Source organism: Ahaetulla prasina, chromosome 11 (assembly GCF_028640845.1).
Source record: "Ahaetulla prasina isolate Xishuangbanna chromosome 11, ASM2864084v1, whole genome shotgun sequence".
Lineage (NCBI taxonomy): Eukaryota > Metazoa > Chordata > Lepidosauria > Squamata > Colubridae > Ahaetulla > Ahaetulla prasina.
The window spans coordinates 13,370,667-13,389,957 of record NC_080549.1 but is presented as its reverse complement, the minus strand read 5'-3'; the positions used below and the strand labels follow the sequence as shown (position 1 = coordinate 13,389,957).

At 45.0% G+C, this 19,291-nt stretch overlaps 1 protein-coding gene across 2 annotated transcripts in view; it reads left to right on the top strand.

Moving 5' to 3' along the window:
* The window catches only part of BCORL1 (BCL6 corepressor like 1), a 74,004-nt gene continuing 54,713 nt past the window's right edge, over nt 1-19,291 (top strand). For both annotated transcript variants that reach the window (XM_058154681.1, XM_058154676.1), the window contains exons 1-2: nt 1-162; nt 19,136-19,226. The gene's annotated coding sequence lies outside the window, so the exon portion shown is untranslated. The remainder of the gene's footprint in view (nt 163-19,135; nt 19,227-19,291) is intronic.

The window sequence follows — 19,291 nt, the reverse complement described above, 5'->3', positions numbered from 1 at the left end:
GCTCCGGAGCCTTTCTCGTCCAGGATGCCGCGGAACCCGGCGGAGCTGCTGGCCGGAGAAGAGGAGGAAGAGGCGGCTCCGGCGCAGCTGCCGGCCGATGTCAGCGCCGGCCGAGCCTGAAGGAGAAGGACACGTGTTGGCGGCCTTGGCGCCCCGCGCCAGGTGAGCCCCCTACACCCCCCACCCACCCACCCACCCACCCTCCAGCTCGCTTCCTTCTTTTGACCTCCTTCCCATCGCCTTGCCTCGCGAGTCGGGAGTCGGGACTCTCCTCCGGGACGTCTTTCCTTCCAACCCAACCGAAAGCCCGGCCAACTTTCCCGGGAAGGAGGGAAGTGAGGGGGGGGAAGAAAAAGAAAAGTTTGCGGGTATTGGGGAAGGGGCGCCAGGCAAGACCCCAGCGATCTTTTCCACCCCTTTCTTTCTCTCTCTCTCTCTCTCTCTTTCTTCTGTCCCGCGTCGCGGGTTTTTTCTTAAGCCGTGATTTTTTTGGGGGTGGGTGGGAAAGGCACGATTGGCTGAGCTCACGGGGGACCCGGGCTTGAGCTTGGCTTGGCTAAGCTAAGAGCTTCCCGCTGGGTTTGAGGTCGTCACCAACAACTGCGGGGCTCTAGGTGCGAAGCGCCCTTTTAGGGGCTTTTCTTTAGGGCGGTGGGTTTTATATATATATATTATATATATATAGGGCGCTGGGTTTTATATATATATATATAAAACCCAGCGCCCTATATATATAATATCCCCTCCTGGCCCACACCGGGATCGCGGAATGGGCTTCAGCTTGGCTTCATTAGCAATGGCAGTTTAGACTTATAGACCGCTTCGCCGGGGCTTTTACGGCCCCTTCTCTAAAGCGGTTGAGGTCTTCCGACCTTGGAAGGCTGAGTCCATAGCACTTAGAACTTATACACCGCTTCAAGGGGCTTTTACAGCCCTTCTCTAAAGCGGTGTTAGAGAATCAGACTGTTGCCTCTCCACCCCCCCACCCCCCCACCCCCGCCTCACTATCTGAGGTCGTCGTTTTACCGACCTTGGAAGGCTGAGTCCATAGCACTTAGAACTTATATATCGCTTTCACAGGGCTTTTACAGCCCTTCTCTAAAGCGGTTTAGAGAGTCAGCTTATTGCTCTCCTCCCCCATCCGCACCATCTGAGGTCCTCGTTTTACCGACCTTGGAAGGCGGAGTCCATAGCACTTTAGACTTATATACCACTTCACAGGGCTTTACAGCCCTTCCCTAAGCGGTTTATAGAGTCAGCCTCTTGCCCCTTCCCCCTGCCCGCTGGACAGTCTGGGATCCTCGTTTTACTGACCACTGGAAGGCATGGAAAACTGAATCAACACCCAAATAGCACTTAGACTTATATAGACTTATATATGATATATATATATATATATATATATATATATATATATATATATATATATATATATATATATATATATATATATATATATATATATATATATATATATATATATATATATATACACATACACACACACACACACATACCCCTTGACAGCCCCTCTCTAAGCGGTTTACAGAGTCGGCCTCTTGCCCACCACCCACTGCCACCCACCCCCAACAATCTGGGTAAACAAACACGACAGGCTGGAGAATGAGTTGGTGCCTTCCTAAGATACAGACTTGGGGAAGCAGAATCTGAAGCCTCCTGGGAAGCAAACCTCAACTAACCTTCCCGAGATGCGTGTGTGTGTGGGGGGGGGGGCGTTTAAGTGTGTATTAGGATTGCAGCCTGCCCAGGGCAAGCCTGCTGGGTTTTTGTTTTTTTTTACAAGAGAATAACGCCCCCCCTCCCCGCCTGACTCTTCCGCATTTGTTTTGGGGGACAAACAAAGGCAATTTGGAGACCGTGTGATATGCGCAGAAGTGGCCCTCTTTTTAACTTTCAAGTTTCTTGCTCTGGCCTGGCTAGGATAAAGGCTTGTGTTTTCATTCCTGTCTCTGGGTACGAAAATTCAGGGTGTGTGTGTGTGTGTGTGTGTGTGTGTGTGTGTGTGTGAAATACTATGCTGGAAAGTGGACGGATTTGACCAGAGAGAGAGAGAGAGAGGGAGAAAGAGAGAGAGAGAGGGAGACATACATCCCAGCGGGAAAGCAGAGCCTGTCAAAAACAACCAGATCCTGCTTCAAAGGCTTTTTATGGAGTCAAAAAGGGGCTTTTTGACTTGAAGGACCATCAGTGAGAAGGCCCCTTGCCCTGTCCCTGCTGATGTGCTGTCCGTCATGGGACATGGCAGCTGGAATCAAACCTGGCAATTTGGAGACATGTCCAAAAGTTTGGATTTCCCCAAGGCCAACTCCAAGCCAGGGGGCTTTCTCAGTCAGTGAGACAGTTTTCTTTCTAGACTTTGCCTCTTGGAAATCCCAGAGTCTGACTTACAGAATACACAATAACAAGTGTTGGAAGGGACCTTGGAGATCTTCTAGTCCAACCCCCTGCTCAAGCAGGAGACCCTGTACCCTGTATCCACACAAATGGTTGTCCAATCTTTTTCTTAAAAACCTCCAGTGTTGGAACTCCCACAACATCTAAAGACAAGCCATTCCACTGATTACTCGTTCTCACTGGCAGGAAATTTCTCCTAACTTCTAGCTTGGGTCTCTCCTTGATAACTTTCCATCCGTTGCTTCTTGTCCTGCCTTCGGGTGCTTTGGAGAATAGCTGTACCCCCATCTTCTCTGGTGCAGCCCCTCAAATACCAGGAAGACTCGCTTTCAGGTCACCCCAATCCTTCTCTTCATTAGACTAAACATATCCAGTTCCTGCAACCATTCACCGTATGCAAAGTGGGGCCGAGAGATTCATTCAGGTTAGACAACATAAGCCAACAGCTGGAAGGCCAGGCATGGGGGCTTCTAGGCCAGATGTAGATGCCCTCTTCCCTTTTACCAGCAGTGTCCACAGCCCCCTGGTTAATTTCGCCTTTAATAATAATTAAATAATAATGAATAATAATAAAGCCAGCAGCATCCATTGCTGAAATGGCAGTCATAATCATTGGCTTCCCTTTCTAATCTACTGTCTGCCTCATTTCCCCCAGTGGTAAAACTAGCCAGAAGAGACAAGGGACAAATCAATCACAGATTATTTAAATCAGTGCCCCCCCCCACAACCTTTTGGGCACCAGGAACCTGTTTGGTGGGGAAAGGGTTTTCCAAGGCCGGGAGGAGAAGGTGTGGTCTCACATACTGCCTGCATCCCACAGATGGGGCTTTGCTTGTTTGCGTGGGCCGGTTTCTGGCATGCCGTGGCCCGTTGCCAGTCCACGGACAGGGGGTTGGGGACCCCTGATTTAAATTACCTACTCGGCGTTGAAACAGAAATAGGACCGGCTATTTGCTGGCCTGTGTAGGGAGCCGAAACTCACCTATGTGATCTGCTCTGCTATTCTTCTCCTTCTTTACAATCTTATCTGCTCGCTCAGGTAAAGGTGGGTGATGCTAGTGACTGCTAGAGAGCCGAAACACGCGTGCAGATGTAGTGTCTAAATCACCCCGGACAATTGTGCATCGTCACCACGAAGGGGGTTTGTAAGCACAAAAGGACATTCAAAAGATGAAGGGATGTTGGGGAGGAGAGGCCTGGAAAACGGGGTTTATGGGAAGTTAAATTGCGTGTCTCGATAGGATCTTGGCCTCTACCTGGAGATTCAAGGATGCATAGCTGGAGCGTCAATGCATTTCTATCATCCCTCCTGTTCAGACATAATTTTTTCTCACTCCTGGCCACTTTCAGATGGGTGGACTTCAACTCCCAGAATTCCCAGAATGGCTGGCTGGGGAATTCTGGGAGTTGAAATCCACCCATCTGAAAGATGCCAGGGTTGAGAAAAACTGGTACAGAGGCAGGGCCAGCTTAGCGATTCATGCCAGCTCTGTTTTCCCAAGCCGAATACATTGAGTGATTGAGGTCTGGAGTTCAAATCCCTAACTCTAGTCCTAACTGTTCAAATCCCTCCCTTGGGTTAAATTACACAACTTCCCAAGATGGTTTGAAGACACAAATTTAGAAGAGAAGGACTATTAGAAGCTTTTTATTAACCGTGGAGGAAACAGAAGTTAAAATATAACGGAACAGGTTTACCAAATGTCTTCATTTATTTATAGGGATACGGGTAGCATCTGTACATTAAAATGCTCCTCTCACCAATATTTGGTGGGGGGGGATTGATGAAATAAAGCCAATAAATAATTAAATGCAGCAGAATTTTTACTCCAAGGGTGCTTTGCCTAAATATGACAATTAACCACCCCTCCATGGAAAATGGGGAAAAAATTAACAAAGTACTGATGAATCCCATTTCCTGGAGATACCATTTCTATTTGGGTCTTCTTTTAGCACTCTAAACTTTCATAACTCTGTGATCTTCAGACGTGATGGATTGCAACTCCCATCACCCCAGACAATACGGTGGAAGAGGGAAGGATGGATGCTGCAGTCCAACTTATCTGAAAGGCACAGTTGTATAGGCAAGATAATGTTGTATAGGTCTCTGGTCCATATAATCCTTAACATTCGTTCAAACTCATCAAAAGAATTGTTGATATGTAGGAATGGCATTTCCCAGTTAACATATTTTGTTAATGGCCTGGTTGCAATCTCCATACTGTAGTTTTCAGCAATTATTGATATTGGTTACTTGTTACTTTTTTATTTTGGAAAGAAAAAGCAATAAGAATCTATTTTAAAAAACAACAACCACCAAAAGTTCCAATAATGTGGCAGGTGCATCTATAACATTAAAGTAAGAATTTAGAATTTAGAACAGGGCAACCCCAAATGCTTATAGGGGTTCTTATCTATTGTATTTTCTTGCAACACCCAGGCATCTGAATAAATTGACAAATTCACTTGAAAAACTTAATTCAGGTGGAAAAAGCACTTCCCTATTCACTGGGCAGCAGAGAGAATTTGAAAGAAATGTTTGTTTGTTTTTCTGAATGTGAAAAGTAGTTTCCTTGCTCATAGAAAAGATGTTACACGCGTACTGGGGCTATATTTTATTAAATTAACTCTAAGTTTCACACAAACTTTTCATGATCAAATGAGCAAAGCAAAGCAAAATCCAGTTCTGGTAAAAAAAAAGCATATTATTATTATTTTTTCTTTTTAGCCCCTGTTCTTGAGAATAACCATTTTCAGTGTGTGATTTCCTTTTCAGCAACTGGTAAATCTGCCAAATGAAGAGTGTCTTGTCTCCCCCATAACATGCTGGTCTATGTGGTTAATTAAACCATGGTTTATTGAACAAACCCAATTACTTGGATTTGCGACGGGGCAGTAAGCAAACCCAATTGCTTGGATTTGCAACATGGAGTAACAACATTGGCCAGTGAGAAGCAAAACAGCTTACCATATTTTAACATGCTGTGTGAAACTAATCCCAGCATAAGTATGGAATTCCAGATCCGAATTCCCACTTTATTTTGGGGCTCCTTAGGTGTCATCCAGCCGCTGTTTCTCTCCCTGCCCCCCCCCCAGTTTACACCCAGAGTGGCTGTTTGTGGGAATACAAAATAAGAAAATGGTTGCAAATCTCACGTTCATTTCCCAGAGGAAACACAGTTTATAAACATTGTGTGTTTTTATTCAAAATGTCAGGTATCACATTGGCAAGGTGGAACACGGCTACCGTATTTTAAAATACCAGGAATTAATTCAAACATATGTACCTCTCGGAAATCAAAGCATTCTCGAATAATGTTAAAACTCTTGCTAATGTGAGTAGTCTGGGGCGCCATCTGATCTTCAGGAGAAGTAAAATTCTTAATTAATTTGCCCTGCAGAGTGGCAGAAACGTAATGTCTTCAAGGCTGGGGACTTGCAGCTCTGCTGAATTTTGATGCCCATAATGTCCTGTAGATTGCAGTCACTTGAAAGATACCCTTAAATATTATTCCTAGTTTTTGCCTTTATGTTCTGTGCATACTTTGGCTCTGATTCTGCCCCCTCCCATCTCTTTCATTTCTTAAAAAAAACCAAAAAAACCCTGTTATGATACTAAGGGCAGTGGTGGGTTTCAAATTTTTTTACTGGTTCTGTGGGCGTGGCAGGGAAGGATACTGTAAAATCTCCATTCCCACCCCAATCCAGGGGAAGGTTACTGCAAAATCCCCATTTCCTCCCAATCAGCCTGGACTTGGGAAGCAGAGACTAGATGGGGGCGGGGCCAGTCAGAATTTTTACTACCGGTTCTCTGAACTACTCAAAATTTCCGCTACCAGTTCTCCAGAACTGGTCAGAACCTGCTGAAACCCACCTCTGATTATGGGCAATTTTCTAGACCGCTGTTTCTCAACTTTGGCAACTTGAAGATCAGTGGTAGGTTGCTCCCAGTTTGGTCCGGTTCTTGCGAACCGGTAGTAACGGTGGCGGGAGGCTCTGCCTCCCACACATCATCATGAATGATCTGTGCATGCGCGCGCGCTCCCATTGCGAACCGGTAGTGGAGGTAAGTAGAACCCACCCCTGCTGAAGATGTATGTTCTTTAACTCCCAGAATTTCTGGGAATTCTGGGAGTTGAAGTCCACCCATCTTCAAATGGCCAAGGGAGAGAAACGCTAGTCTAGAATCCGCCACTAAATTTTAAGACACCCTTTTTAAAATAGTCCGATCCGATTGGCATTCAGTTACTCGTTTCTTGTAGCAAAATTTAGGGTTTGGAGATTTCCCTCTGCCTAAAGCATTAAGAGGGGGCTTTGTTTTCTAAATGAAGGTAGTCCTTGACGTACGACCGCAGTTGAGCCCAAAACTTCTGTTGTTGAGGGAGACATTTGTTAAGTGAGTTTTGCCTCATTTTTATGACCTTTCTTGTCATAGCTGTTAAAGTGAATCAATGCAGTTGATGAGTTTAGTAACGCAGTTGTTGTTCTGTGAATCTGGCTTCCCCATTGATTTTGTTTTTCAAAACGGGATCGCACGATCTTGGGACACAGCAACGGTCATAAGTATGAACCGGTTGCCAAGCATCTGAATTTTGACGCGATGCTACAAAGGCCCTAAGTGTGAAAAATGGTCATCGGTCACTTTTTTCTTTCTTTTTTTTTTTTTTTGCCGTTGTAACTTTGAGTGGTCACTAAATGAACTGTGGCCAGTTTCTGTTTTTCTCCGTTTGAGTTTTAAGATGCTTTCGATTGAACTCTTTGTGTCTCAGATGCCCGTGGCTTGGAGAGAGGCCCGTGAAAGATAAGAAGATGGGCGAGAAAACGCTTTTGAGTTATGACACTCCATGGCGTTCTTGCTCTTCGTTGCAATTTTAACACCAGGTTTTTTGCTGGGCTTTCGTTTTGCATAATGCAAGAGCCCAAGAGGAATCGGCAACCAAATTAATACAATGAGAACTGTTTCGGTAGAATCAAGATTCTTCGTGCGCCATCCTGTTTCTAGCCTTTTCCTGGACTCTGATTTTTGTATGTTGTATGATATTGCAAGAAGGAACTACCACAAAATATTGCTGTGTACACCTAGCCCCTGTGTACCATTTCACTGAAATGGTGAATTGAACTGAGGTTCACGTGAATGGATCATGCTTTAGCATTATATGCGCTTTGTCCCTAAATCCTCCTGGTTTTCTAGTCTTCCATTCGGTCCCCTATCATCAGCCAGATTCTAGGACTACTGAATAGCCTTGTTTTTATTACTTTTATCACTGGCTTTTATTACTATTTTATTACTTAGGGTTAGATGAGCAAAGACAGCCCGTTCGGTGTTAGGGTGAAGGCATCAGGTTAGAAACCAGGGGATTGTGAGTTCTAGTCCTGCCTTAGGCGCAAAACCAACTGGGTGACTAGATAACAGATTAACAGAGTTGGAAGGGACCTTGTAGGTCATCTACTCCAACTCCCTCCCCGCCCAAGCAGGAGACCCTCCACCATTGCTGACAAATGGCAGTCAAGTCACTTCTTGAAAGCCTCCAGTGATGAAGCTCCCACAACGTCCAAAGGCAACTTCTGTTCCATGGGTTGATTGTTCTCACTTTCAGAAAATGTATTCTTATTTCCAGTTTGAATCTCTCCTTGATCAGTTTCCAGCCATTATTCCTTGCTTGGCCTTCGGGTGCCTTGGAAAATAGATTGACAACCCCCCTCCTCTCTGTGGTAGCCCCTCAAATATTGGAAGACTCCTTTCATGGTCTCCCCTGGCCCTTCTCTTCACTAGACTAGCCATGCCCAGTTCCTGCAACCGTTCTTCATAGGTTTTAGTTTCCAGTCTATCGGCCAGTCACTCTCTCAAAGCCCTAGGAAGAAGACAATGGCAAACAACTTTTGAAATCTTGCCAAGAAAACAGCACTAACCAGGAAATTGCCATGAGTTAATATTGAGATGGAGGCACTCCGGAAAAAAAAAATTCATAAATTTTCCCTACTTTTATTATTTCTGAAGCCGTTCCTTTTCTCAGCGAAATGAGTGTTCTTCCTTGCCATCTTTTTCAGTTACGGAAAGCCGTGCTTGAACTGTAGAAAATAAAGTAATAGTAAAATCTATCTTAGTAAAGATAGTAAAATAGTAAAATCTATCTTTCCTTCTCCTGCTCCCATCCTGATTCTTCCTGCAAGGAATCAAAGCAGCTGTCATGGACCTGTGCTTCGGTCTTTATTCACACACAACGTTTTTGTCCTAGATCCAGTTATCATGCCAAGCTACAACATGTCTCGTTTCATCTTAGCATGTTGTTAAGAACTCAGCCGTTTTATAATCGTCTTATTTCTAAATCAAGCCAGTTGTGAATGATTTCACCATGGTTTCTTTAATCATAGACCCCGCCCCCAATTGGTTGCGTTCCCACAATACGTTAAGACCAAAGGCCTCTGGTGGCTCAGACTGCTAAGACAGTCTATTATTAACACAGCTGCTTGCAATTACTGCAGGTTCAAGCCCCACCAGGCCCAAGGTTGACTCAGCCTTCCATCCTTTATAAGGTAGGTAAAATGAGGACCCAGATTGTTGGGAGCAATAAGTTGACTTTGTATATAATATACAAATGGATGAAGACTATTGCTTGACATAGTGTAAGCCGCCCTGAGTCTTCGGAGAAAGGCGGGATATAAATGCAAATAAATAAAAAAAACAACCAAAAAAACGCACCAAGATATCACAGGATGATTCTAATAAATCTCATGAATTTCATGGCGAAATAGAAACTGAAATCAGACATATTCTCGACCGCTAGTCAATTCAGCTAGCTACCCTGGCTTTAAAAAGATCCCTCTTATCAGATCTCCAGATCTGTTCTAACCAATCTGGTACTCCCCAAATGGATCAGACCATAATTATCTCCAGCCAGCAAAGTCAGTCTTAGTTTACGAAAGAAGCTCACTGACATCAATTTGTTTTTGAAATCCACTTGTTTGAAGGAGAAAAAAAAAGAATCTTCTCTCTTTTTAATATTTCTAGGGCCGGAATCTCTTATTAGATGCTATCCAAAATATATGTTGATGGAAAAAGTTCATCCAGAAAGATGGAAGAGGAAAATTTTAAGTTTTCCAAGCAGATAAAGTTCAAGAGCGTATAAAAGATTTTGGCTAGGAGGTTTAGAACCGACAACCGTTTAAATCTGAGATACGAGCAAAAATGGTAGGATTTCCTCCAATGTACATTTGCTGTTTCTTTTCCTTTAAATGGAACAAGGAAAAAAAACAAAAACTTTATAGTACTGGAAGCCCAAAGTAGGTAGGCATTAGCTTGTAGATGTAGCAGGGTGGGGGTTGCCGGAGCCGCAGATAATAGCATGAAAACAAAACTTGTGTGCGTCCTTGAGGGCACTTTCTTAGTTTGTCGGAAGGGAGGCGTCTCGCCCCTCCCAAAGCATGCAAGAAATCTTTGGGCCCTCCAGACACAAGTATAGAAGCCTCTCTGCTGGCTACGTATTTTTATTTTTTTCTCTCAGCATCAGAGAAAGTTCCTGTGAGCATAATGTTGCTTTCAAGCTGAGGAAAATTTGCTCTGCTTCTTAAGAGCCCACGGTAAGGTGGGACGTGTACGGAATTTGGCTGATCCCTTGAAATAAACAGATTAACGGAGTTGGAAAGAACCGTGGAGGTCTTCTAGTCCAAGGAAACCCTATGCTAGCGATGGCGAACCTTTTCGGCACCGAGTGCTCAAACTGGAACGCATGGGTCCGTGCGAGCTGCATGTGTTGGAACACCGGAAACCGGAAGACGAGCTAGCTGGTGAGCATACGCGCCCTGGCCAGCTGGTCTTCCGGTTTCCGGCATGCACATGCGTGCCGACCAGCTGGTCTTCGCCTGTGCTTGCCAGCTGGTTTTCTGGTTTCCAGCATGCGCAGCTGGTCTTCCGGTTTCCGGTTTTCTTTCAGAAACCGGAAGACCAGCTGGCCGGTGAGCGTGTGCGCCCTGGCCAGCTGGTCTTCCGGTTTCCGGCACGCGCATGCGCCCTGACCAGCTGGTCTTCGCCCGTGCTTGCCTGCTGGTTTTCTGGTTTCCGACATGCACAGCTGGTCTTCCGGTTTCCAGTTTTATTTTGGAAATCGGAAGAGCAGCTGGCGACGGCGGGCGTGCCCACAGAGAAGGCTCTGCGTGCCACCTCTGGCAGGCGTGCCATAAATTCACCATATTCCAGACAAATGGTTCTCCAATCTCTTCTTAAAAGCCTCCAATGATGGAGTACCCACAACTTCTGAAGGCAACTTCTGTTCCATTGCTTTAATTGCTCTCACCGTTAGGAAATTCCTCCTCAGTTCTAGGTTGGTTCTCCCCTTGATTAGGTTTCCATCAGGTCAGGGGTGAAATCCAGCAGGTTCTGACAGGTTCTGGAGAACCGGTAGCGGAAATTTTAAGCAGTTTGGAGAGCCGGTAGTGGAGATTTTGAGTAGTTCAGAGAACTGGCAAATACCTCCTCTGGCTGGCCCCCAGTGTGGTGGGAATGGAGATTTTGCAATATCCTTTCCCCAGCAGTGGGGAGGGAATGGAGATTTTGCAGTATCCTTCCTCTGGAGTGGGGAGGGAATGGAGATTTTGCAGTATCCTTCCCCTGGACTGGGGAGGGAATGGAGATTTTGCAGTATCCTTCCCCTGGAGTGGGGTGGAAATGGGGATTTTGCAGCATCCTTCCCCTGGAGTGGGGAGGGAATGGAGATTTTTCAGTATCCTTCCCCTGGAGTGGGGTGGAAATGGGGATTTTGCAGCATCCTTCCCCTGGAGTGGGGAGGGAATGGAGATTTTGCAATATCCTTCCCCAGCCATGCCCACCAAGCCACGGCCACAGAACCAGTAGTAAAAAAAAATTGGATTTCACCACTGCATCAGTTGCTTCTTGCCAACTGAGCAGAGATAGGCGTGATTAATAATTGGATGGAAGACCAAGAGGAAATCCTTCAGTTATAGCTCAACTGGGAAGTATGAACGGACAGCCCCACATAGATACATACACAAAACACTTCCTATTCTTAAGCAGGAAACCTTGCCTGGATGTAACCCTGTAATCAGCATGAGTCACCCTGGACTCACATTTGCTAACTGGTTACAAGAGGCTCTGGAGAGAGGACGAGAGTATGCAATAAAGAATGCGATTCGTATTACAGGTAGTCCCTGACTTATGACCATACTCCAAAATTTCTGTTGTTAAGTGAGGCATTTGTTAAGTGAGCTTTGCCCCATCTTACGACCTTCCTTGCCAGAGTTGTTAAGTGAATCGCTGCAGTTGATAAGTTTGCAACCCCGGTTGTTAAGTGAATCGGGCTTCCCCTTTGATTTTGCTTGTTGGAAGGTCGCCAAAGGGGATCACGTGACCCTGGGACACTGCAATGGTCATAAACATGAGTCAGTTGTCTGTTCATTAAGCACATATTATATGTAAAGAGAAAACAAATAAAAAAATATAAATATATAATATATAAAAAAATATTTGTATTTGTATATGTGTGTGTGTGTTTGTGTGTGTGTGTGTCTATATATCTATATCTATATCTATCTATCTATCTATCTATCTATCTATCTATACGCAATGGCTTAGTGGCTAAGACACTGAGCTTGTCGATCAAAAGGTTGGCAGTTCAGCGCTTCGAATCCCTAGCGCCATGTAACAGGGTGAGCTCCCGTGACTTGTCCCAGCTTCTGCCAACCTAGCAGTTCGAAAGCAGGTAAAAAATGCAAGTAGAAAAATAGGGACCACCTTTGGTGGGAAGGTAACAGCGTTCCGTGTGCCTGTGGCATTTAGTCATGCCAGCCACATGACCACAGAGACGTCTTTGGACAGCGCTGGCTCTTCGGCTTTGAAACAGAGATGAGCACCGCCCCCTAGAGTTGGGAACGACTAGCACATATGTGCGAGGGGAACCTTTACCTTTATATGTATGTATGTATGTATGTGTGCATATATATGTGTGTGTATATATATATGTATATATGTATGTATGTATATATGTATGTATATATAAACATGAATCAGTTGTCAAGCATCTGAATTTTGATCACATGATCCTGGGGGACACTGCAAAGGTCATAACTCTGAAAAAACGGTCATAAGTCAGGTTTTTCAGTGCCGCTGTCCCTTCAAACGGTCACTGTTGCAAGGCCAGGACTGCCTGTAGCTTGAAAGGGTATCGTAGGAAGCGTTTGAGGATGAAACAATGGCATTGTCAGGGTTCCAAGTATTTTTTACGATTTGAATTTCGGTGGATTTTGGGGAAGTTTTCTGCTTCGCTGGGTTTGAACCCAGGAGCTCAAGCCGGCTGTCTCCGTGAGGATCAAGATGGGTTCTTCGGCTCGGAATAGATCCCGCCGCTTGGGATTCTAGCCGAGCAGGATCGAGTGGTTCCTTTGGGAGTGCTCAACCGACTCAGGAGGAGGAGGGGGTGAAAGTCTTTGGCTGCTTAAGCTCGGGATGGTATACAGTCCACGTAGCTGGCCCCGGCAACACTCGGTCTTAATAAAGCAGGAACCGGAGGATGACTTCAGAAACAGGGCTGCAGGAACCCAGAGCATGTCTCGACACGCAGGACAGCGGGTGCCACCTGCGGCAAAGAACTGCAGCTCGGGCTGAACCCCCTGGAAGGTGCCAGCAGCTTTGCAATGCCCTCTTTCAGATGACTCCGTTTGAGTCACCCCTTTCCTTTCCTTTTATTTTATTTTTTAAAAGATGTCATTTGTTCATTCTCTACTCATTAGACCCAGGTCTCTTTTAGGCTTGGGGGTGCAAGATGATATTCCTGGGGGGTGGGGAGGGGTGCGAAAACTTGGGTTTAGAAGTTTCAAAATTGCCGTCGTCGTTGGAAGTTGTGGGAAGCTTCATTCACTGGAAGCTTTCAAGAAGAGACTGGACTGCCGATTGTCAGAAATGGTGTCGGGCAGTGGCCAATTCGCACCTCTTCGGGAGAACTGGTTGTTAACTTTCTGAGCAGTTTGGCAAACTGGTTTGTTGGAAGAAATCATTAGGGCAGAGAACCAGTTGTTAAATTACTTGAATCCCATCACTGGTGTCGGGTATCCTCCTTAGGTGGGGCGGGGGGGAGGGTTTGGACTAGATGAACTATAAGATCCCTTCCAACTCTGTTAATCTGTTTAATTTTGTAAGGGGTGCAAAAAGGTATCAAAAGCTTTCGGGGGGTGGTGGTGTAGAAAAAGGTTGGGAGCCCCTGCTTTAGGTGTTTTGAGTTCCGCCTTCCTCTCTGCCGCCACCCCCTCCTTCTTCAGAGGAGCACAACCTGGGTCCTTAACATGAGGTACAAATCACCCCTTGCCCCCCCATTTTTCCATTGTAGCACCAAGACCACACTTTCCAACAATTATTAGTAGGGGACGTACACAGGGCTGGGCTGCTGGGAGTTCGCAGGGGTTCGGGAGAACCTCTAGCTAAGATTCTGTGCAGTTCGGAGAACCCTCGAATTCCCACTCCTGGCTGGCCCTGCCCCTCCCAGGTATCCCCACACGGCCTGTTTTGGATGCAGGTAAGTGCAGGGTGTGTGGGGAGGCTCAGGGAGGGCGAAAAAAACAGGCCTACCCAAAATTTGGGAAGGCCAGAAACAGGCCCATTTCCATAGGGCCTCCAGAGCCTGGGGAGGCCGTTTTCGAGGAAAGCCTCTGGAGCCCGGGGAGGGCAAAAACACACACACCCCAACCGTGGTGCAGGAGGCTGACTAGGCCACACCCACCATGGCCACGCCCACCCAGCAACCAGGCAGAGAACCCCTTGCTAAAGTTTTTGAAGCCCACCCCTGGATGTGCAGGTAGCTATCAACTTACAACGGTTCCATTTGCACAAGGGCCGGGAATTTGCGATTGCTCATAGCTCGTGGGGAATAATAATAATAATAATAATAACAATAATAATAACAATAACAATAACAACAACAACAACAACAACAATAATAATAATAATAATAATAATAATAATAATAATAATAATAATATTTTAATTTGTATACCGCCCTTCTCCCGAAGGATTCAGGGCGGTGCACAGCCAGAATAAAAATACAAAGAAAAACAATACATATAATATTAAGAACGCCCCTTAAAAAACTTATTCAATTGGCCGAAAATTTTAAATATAAATTTAAAATATAAATATAAAATATAATAACACCCTATAAAAAATTTACAAAAATTTAAAACCCGTAAAAACAAATTAAAATTTTTAAAATCAAGCCAGAATGATTTCAAATGGACCGCGGCCCAGTACCAAACCACGGCCCGGGTGGGGGGATGACACCCCGATCTAAATCACCTCCAGTAATTCAGTGTGGTACTGAAGAAACCTAACGATATCCAGATATGGGCTGATGGACAGTAGCTCCTTTCAGTTAACTATTACCTCGCGGATTAAAGGACGATGTTGTATTGTAAGGATGTTGCAGGTAGTCCTGCCCTGAAAAAAGTGACTTACGACTGTGTTTCACGCTTCATGACCGTTGCAGCATCTCCAAGGTTATGTGATTTATATCCGGATGCTTGACAACTGCTTCATAGTTACGGTCATATTTATGACCGTTTTTCAGAGTTACGACCTTTGCAGTGTCCCCATTGATCACGTGATCAAAATTCAGAGGCTTTTACAACTGCTTCATATTTATGACGGGTTGCAGCGTCCCCGGGGGGGGTGGTCACGGGATCCCCTTTTGCGACCTTCTGACAAGCACAAGTCGTCGGGACAAGCCCGGATTCACTTAACAACCGGGTGGCCCATTTAACAACTACGGTGGATTCGCTCAACAAACGTGGCAGGAAAAGTTGTAAAAGGGGACAAAACTCGGATAACACGTTTCTCACTTAGCAACGTAAATTCTGGGCTCAGCGGTGGTTGTAAGTGGAGGACTATCTGCACCTCAATGGAGAGTACAGAAGAGAATGGAGAAGTGAAAAATACTGTGAGCTTATGAACCAGATGGAATTTAGATGTAAAGGCCTAACAGTGAATGTAGCGCCTGCCCCTAGCCCCAACCTTGCTTAACCTTCAGCCCCGAAGATTGCACAGCCAGAATCCAAACAGAGATAGTTCTTGACTTATGAACAGTCACTTAGTGACCAATCCAAATTATGAAGGACCTTCCCTGGGATATTTATAATCCAGTTTTGATGGTCGTCCCCCCACCACTCTGCAGTCATGTGACTGCATCTGGAGTGGTCACCAACCAGTCTATATTTACGCTCTTTTCCCAGGATCACTTGAATGCTTTTTATGATGTTTTTCCTGGAAAACCGGCATTGGTTTCTGGGTTTGGGCAAAACCACACCAAAGAATTGTTCCGCTTAAGGACTGTGGTGTTGTTTTAAAAAGGTCATAAAATTGGGTCAGTTACTTGGGTCACGACTGTCCTGACTTACGACTGCCAGCGGCAGGCTCCGTTACGTTCGTAAGTCTGTCTAGCTGTAATTGTATTTTTGCAAAAAAAATCAGACTTCTCCCAAACTGCACCTTGCGTGTGAATGGTTCCATTTTGGCCATGTCAGTCATACCTGGCTAATTGGCTTTGCTCTTAACTTACAGGATGATGGTAATAATACAACTGAGATTATGGGGTTCAGGATCTCTATGTGCCAAATCTATATATATATGCCAGGATCTGCACCAACTAAGAACGGCAGAAAATAATTTCCCTTCCTATCTCAAAAGGAACATTTTCAGATTCACCCAAAGTTGTTTTTTCCCCAAAAGACAACCGGACTTTCTTGGGTGTTTGTTTGTTTTTTTCCCTTTGAAAACATTTCACTTTTTTTATCCAAGAAGCTTCCAGAACTGAAGAAGCTTCTTGAATGAGAAGCGAAACATTTTCAGATTAAAAACAAAAAAAACAAAAAATGTCCAGTTGCCTTTTGGGGAAAAAAACATCTTTGGGAGGGTTGAGAATCTCCACAGACTTCCAGAATTCACCTGTTTGAAATCCTGACCTCCATCTCCCTGGCCTAGACTCTTGGAACCTGTGTAGCATTGTGTGGGGGGGGACTCTTTACACGTGCTCAGAGGCACTTTTAAACTCAGGTGAGCCTTGGCTCAAACTTAGCTAAAGGTTTCCAGAGGGTCATCTTACAACAAACGACATTGCTCCTCTCCTAAGGGAAACAGTTCTCCAAAATGTTTAAAAACAGCAGTCATTTTTGGGGATGGGGAATCCCCCCCAATTCTTCCTTATTTCCAGCAGGAGGAACCAGATTCCAGCAGCCCTCAATAGGGTCTGTTGGAGACTGATTCCCCCCCTTGTCCCCAAATGTCTGCAGCTTTGTTCCTTGTAAGATTTCTCCATGCTAGGGTGATGGTGCCTCAGTTATCCCACAGGATAACGAAAAGGCTGTAACTGGGATCACATCCCCCCCTACAAGGCAAGAGAAGAGGGAAGAGGGAGACCCACTTTGTTTCCAACAACAACAACAACAACAAAAACCCCACAATTCTTCTACCGGGTCCGTTCCATCCATTAGCCTTTGAACTGAGAAATTTAATTGGCATTTTCTGATCAACCACAACTACACATCATCACCAAAACCTCCCCTCTGCTTCAGGTCAGGAAAAAATGCTGCCTTTCGCCAGAATCTTAAGAATCGGAAGAAAAATTGGAGTAAAAGTGATTTTTTTTTTTTTTTAGTTAACAGAAACCCTCCCCTGAAATTCAGAATAGGGATGGGGTGGACTTCTGAACCTGGCGATCTGAACTTTTCGCAGCTTTGTTTCTGGGAATCGCCGGTTTTAAAAAGGATGCAACATTTGGAAGAAAACGGTTCTGGATTACACAATGATGCCAATGATTCACGGATCTCTTCTAGGGCTGGGTTCGTTGTCACACGCCTTGTTAGATTTGGGAACGGGTGCACGCAGTGGTAGGATTCAGCCAGTTCGCACCACTTCGGTAGAACCGGTTTGTTAACTTTCTGAGCAGTTTGGCAAACTGGTTGTTGGAAGAAATCATTAGGGCAGAGAACCGGTTGTTAATATAATATAATATAACAACAGAGTTGGAAGGGACCTTGGAGGCCTTCTAGTCCAACCCCCTGCCCAGGCAGGAAACCCTACACCATCTCAGTCAGATGGTTATCCAACATTTTCTTAAAAATTTCCAGTGTTGGAGCATTTACAACTTCTGCAGGCAAATAGTTCCACTGTCAGGAAATTTCTCCTCAATTCTAAGTTGCTTCTCTCCTTGATTAGTTTCCACCCATTGCTTCTTGTTCTACCCTCAGGTCTCCAAAGCACCTCCAACAGCCCGACTCCCTCTTCTTTGTGGCAATCCCTGAGATATCGGAACACTACTATCATGTCTCCCCTAGTCCTTCTTTTTATTAAACTACCGAGTTCCTGCAACCGTTCTTTATATGTTTTAGCCTCCAGTCCCCTAATCCTCTTTGTTGCTCTTCTCTGCATTCTTTCTAGAGTCTCAACATCTTTTTTACATCGTGGCGACCAAAACTGGATGCAATATTCCAAGTGTGGCCTTACCAAGGCATTATAAAGTGGCACTAACACTTCACGTGATCTTGATTCTATCCCTCTGTTTATGCAGCCCAGAACTGTGTTGGCTTTTTTAGCAGCTGCTGCACACGGCTGGCTCATATCTAAATGGTTATCCACTAGGACTCCAAGATTCCTCTCACAGGTTGCTCCCTATTGAGCAAGGTACCACATATACGGTACCTGTGTATTTTGTTTTGTTTTTTGCCTAAATGTAGAACCTTACTTTTTTCACTGTTGAATTTCATTTTGTTAGATAGAGCCCAATGTTCAAGTCTGTCGAGATCTTTCTGTAACTTGAGCCTATCTTCTGGAGTGTTGGCTATTCCTGCCAGCTTGGTGTCACCTGCAAATTTGATGAGTTCCCCATCTATCCCCTCGTCCAAGTCGTTGATGAAGATCTTGAAGAGTACTGGGCCTAAAATTACTTGAATCCCATCACTGGATGGATGGATGGATGGATGGATGGATGGATGGATGGATGGATGGATGGATGGATGGATAGATAGATAGATAGATAGATAGATAGATAGATAGATAGATAGATAGATAGACAGACAGACAGACAGACAGACAGACAGACAGACAGACACAGTGGTCAGCCACTTCGCACCACTTTGGTAAAACCAGTTATTAAATTACTTGGGTGCATGGTGGGCGAACCTGGTCAGCGGAGCTTGCTGAGCAAACCGTGGCTTGTTGGGATGTGAGAAGAGAGTTCATTTAATCACCCTGCTTGGCATCTGCTTCCTTAAAGATGGGCACCCGATGGGAGAGACCTTCTGCATTTGCCTGGGGCCTCACTCTCTATTTGGTCCTTCCAGAATCGAGATCGAAATGAAAAGCCGGCTTATGAATGGAAAGCAGTGCCATGCCTTGATAACCCTATCACGCTGCCTCCAAACTGCATCTGCTAATAATTGGATATTGCAGATACCGAGCCAACATAATTATTACATACCTGCTGGTCTTTTTTTTTTTTTCCCTCTCCTTGGCATCTCCACTTTCAGAGGAAAACTGGGAAAATATATATATATATATATATATATATATTTATTTATTTTCTGAAAGACCCCCTGCCGATTTGGACGACTTATCAGCTGAGAAACAGCTCTTTTGCAAATGCGTCTCCTGCTCCTATATTATCCTATATGTTTCCAGAAGCTTTGCGTCTTCACGTTCTGTTTAAACTGTCTTGTGTTTTTGGTCTAGGTTTTCCCCAGCATACTGAACCAAATCCAGACAGTGTGATAGGCGAACCGAATCGCCGAGGTTTAGCTGCTTCTGGTTTTCCAAATCAACGGTGAGTTAACCTTTTTTTTTTAAGCGATGGCAGTTCGTAGATTCAACAGTCCACCATGACCTTAC